We start from the raw sequence: 3,842 nt of genomic DNA, 5'->3' as shown, positions 1-3,842 counted from the left end.
ACTTAGAACCCATTAGGTGGTTTGCACACCTAGAAGCTCTACCTCTACTACAAATAGATGAACCAATCTATCCGCGGTTAGTTAGATTGTTTTATGCCAACCTATATGTGGACAACGATAGCCTAAGCACTTACCTTCTAGGAACACCCATTAGAATATTTGACAGTACTATTTGTGAGCTAATTGGCATAACTGAAAAAGATAGGGGATGCTATTTTAAAGGTATATGGGACGTCAACACAATAGGAGCAACCTATACCGAAGCCGCAGAAACAATTTTTGCAAATCCAAACCTTGGCCTCCTACCCAAGAGCTGTGAACACTTACTGCCATTCAACTCTAAAATTCTTCATCACATTATCACAAGCATCATATTCCCCAAACAATTTCATCTTAATGAAATAAGTCAAATAGAGATAAGTACCATGTATTGGATTATAACCGGTCAGCATAATTGTTTTGGGTACTCAATTCGACAATATATGAAGGATATTATGGCTAAAGATACTATGTTGCCATATGGGGGATTAATCACTAGATTTCTTCATGTCTATGACATTTGCATCCCACCCGATGAAGAAACTATTCAAAGTGATCGATATAACATAATAAATAAAAACCTACTGAAAAGACTTAGGTGCACATTTAGCAATGACATATGGGTTAGGTAGCCTAGAAAGACTGATCCAATTCCTCCACCAATAGAACACCCCGAAACACCAATTCTTAGGGGAAATGAATCTCCTCCTCCTAGTCCCTTTGGCGCAGCACCTTCAGCTCCTGTTTCCTCCTCTGAAGATCTCATTATGGCGGAACTGTCTCAGATCAAATTCCAGCAAGATCAACTCAAATCACAGCAAGAACAAATTCAAAATCAACAAGTTAAAATTTTGAAGACACTACGATAAATGAATGAAAAAATAGATATCATGTATCAGCACTGTGGATTACCTCCTAAGGATTAAATTGATGTATCTTTTTATTCTGTTCTGTTTACTTTTTAACAACAAGTTCAAAGTTTGTCATCGTTTGAACAATAACTGATACTTCCTTTTAGATAACTACTGTTTTGATCTGCATAAATGATGATTTCTTTTGGATAAACTATTTCTGGCAAATTTGAATGATGAATTTTGTTTACTATTAAATGCTAAACTTTTTTAATGATTTAATGATCAATTTTAGCAAATTCTATGATCATCAATTACCTGGCTTGTCTCTTTTTGTTGATGACAAAGGGGGAGAAGTGATGACTAAGTGATGACTTACACCATATCGATAGCATGACTTATATGAATTACAAAAGCTTGTGTGATATAAATGTCTTATATACCTTGCAAAATCCTTGAAAATATCACAAGATTGATTGATCATGTTGAAAGCATGCCTTACATCTATATCATGAAATTTATATTGAAAATCTTTATCTTCTGTCGAAGTAAAATTCGTCTCTTATCATTTAACTTATGATTTTCATCGAAGTTTCGTACTTACTATTGTTTAATGAGGATTACGATAAGCTCTACGGTTAGAACTTATCGGGTTATGCTTGAATCCAATGGGATGTAATTCAAGTGTTTTTTATCGTCTCATAATATGGCATATAGATAGGGGGAGTTATGTTTAACTCCGTCATCAATTGATTGTCATCATCAAAAAGGGGGAGATTGTTGAATCTCGGATTTTGATGATAAAATCAATTGATGGGTTAATTGATCTAATCCATATTATTGAGTTAAGTGTGCAGGAGTAACTACGATAACTAGAAAACACAAAGCAAGAATACCGGAGTCAAGATCGATGGACGTTTAAGAGTCCAAAAAATCGTCGGAGATGCTGCCGGAACCAACCGAGAAGAAATCGGGAACCTATCGAAATTTTTGGAGGTTCGCCGAAGAGATCGTCGGAGGTTCACGGAGATCACCGAGAAGGCTCGGCTACTCGTTAAAGTTATCACAAGATCGGGAGCTTGCAGGGAGTCCATCGGAAGAAGTTCGTCGGAAAGCTCGCCGGAACAAGACTCGACGTTCGCGGTTGAAAACGGGCAAGAGGCTCCGGACGTTGAAGCGCCCGTCGAGACGTGCACATAGGCGAGGGACGAAGCACCCGAAACAGGTGTGATCATACCAGCACTAAAGCACCAGATCCCATTAGAACTCCGAAGTTAAGCGTGCTTGGGCGAGAGTAGTACTAGGATGGGTGACCCCTTGGAAAGTCCTTGTATCGCACTCCTTTTTGCGTCCCGAGATACGAAACATCTCCCGTAGACCTCCGAGACGATTGTTTTGGGGCTCGGAATTTGCCGTGACCGCTACGCAGTCAGTATCATGGGGCTCGGAAAGAGCTTTCCGGATTGGGGTCGCAATAGCGATTCCGAGATCGTTCGAGAAAGTGTCGATGGTTTCGGCGCGAGCTTGCCGTGACCGATACGCGGTTGATGGGCTAGGGCTCGGAGAGAGCTTGCAATAGGGATTTCGTGATCGTTCGAGAAAGCGCCGATAATTTCGTGGCGGGCAAGAGGCTTCGGACGTCGATGCGCCGGCCGCGACGTGCAGATAGGCAAGGGACGAAGCACTCGAAACCGGTGCGTGTTAGGATCGAGAGCACTAAGAGGGGGGAGTGAATTAGTGCAGCGGAAATCTTTCAGCAATTAAAAACGAAAGCTGTGTTCGTTCGATAAAAACTATTTTGATGCAAAAGCTGATTCTAAGATTACTTATGATTAAGTGCAGTTTACGTCTAAACACAGTTTGCATCTAAGCGCAGTTTACGCAGTTTGCATCTAAATGTAGTTTGTGTCTAAATGCAGATTGCGTCTAAGCGCAGTTTGCATCTAAGCGCAGTTTGCGTCTAAGCTCAGATTGCGTCTAAGCGCAGTTTACGTCTAAGCGCAGTTTGCGTCAAAGCGCAGATTGCGTCTAAGCGCAGTTTGCAGTTATAAATGGAATCAAAACGTAAACGTAAACTGCAAAGAAACTCGTTCATAAAAGCGCAGAAGATAGTTTGCAGTTATAAATAGAATCAAAACGTAAATGTAAACTACAATGTAAAGATCGTACGAAAACACTGATTTACGACTGAATGCAGATTCGGAAAGATCAGAACTTAGAAACTTGTTCGTAAAAGCGCAGAGAGCAGTAGCTATGTAGGAGGTTTGCAGTAATGATAAAGTGCTCAAAATAAACGCAAACCAGAGATTTAGAGTGGTTCGGTCAGTCTTGACCTACTCCACTTTTGGCTTCCTCCACCGACGAGGTTACCGACGTCAACTAGAGGCCTTCCTTCAATAGGCGAAGGCCAACTGCCCTTTTATAGTTTCACTCCTTTTGACGGGCTCAGGAGACAACCCTTACAAAACCTTTCTCTCCTCTCTTTACAACTCAAGACTTGAAGAACAGAAAGAGGAGAACTTTTGGACTTTACACAAATTTGAGCTCTTAGAATCACAGAAAAGATCAAGAATTCGGTGTAGTTCTGTATCTTTTCAGTGCTGAATGGGTGGGGTATTTATAGGCCCCAACCCAGTTCAAATTTGGAGCTCAAAACGATCAAATCCCAAAATTCCAGGATCAAGCGGTTGCACCTCCTGACTGGAGAGGTTGCACCACCTGGCAGAGCTCGAGGACTGAGCCCAGGCGGTTGCACCTCTCTATCAGGGGCGGTTGCACCGCTCTGCCAGAGCTCGAAGACTGAGCTCAGGCGGTTGCACCGCCTGACTAGAGAGGTTGCACCGCCTGACTGGAGAGGTTGCACCGCCTGGCAGAGCTCGAAACTTGAGCTCTGGCGGTGCTACCTCTTGACAGAGGAGGTTGCACCGCCCAGTCTCGCTCGGAGACTGAGCC

General features: G+C 42.3%; 1 non-coding gene across 1 annotated transcript; it reads left to right on the top strand.

Moving 5' to 3' along the window:
* The first annotated feature begins 2,113 nt into the window (after positions 1–2,113).
* Positions 2,114–2,232, top strand: LOC135630548 (5S ribosomal RNA). Its single transcript, XR_010494070.1, has one exon. It is a non-coding gene; the product is annotated as a 5S ribosomal RNA (ribosomal RNA).
* Positions 2,233–3,842: the final 1,610 nt, after the last annotated feature.

The sequence above is a fragment of the Musa acuminata genome, chromosome BXJ3-1 (genome assembly GCF_036884655.1).
Source record: "Musa acuminata AAA Group cultivar baxijiao chromosome BXJ3-1, Cavendish_Baxijiao_AAA, whole genome shotgun sequence".
Classification (NCBI taxonomy): domain Eukaryota; kingdom Viridiplantae; phylum Streptophyta; class Magnoliopsida; order Zingiberales; family Musaceae; genus Musa; species Musa acuminata.
This window is presented reverse-complemented; position numbering and strand designations above follow the sequence as displayed.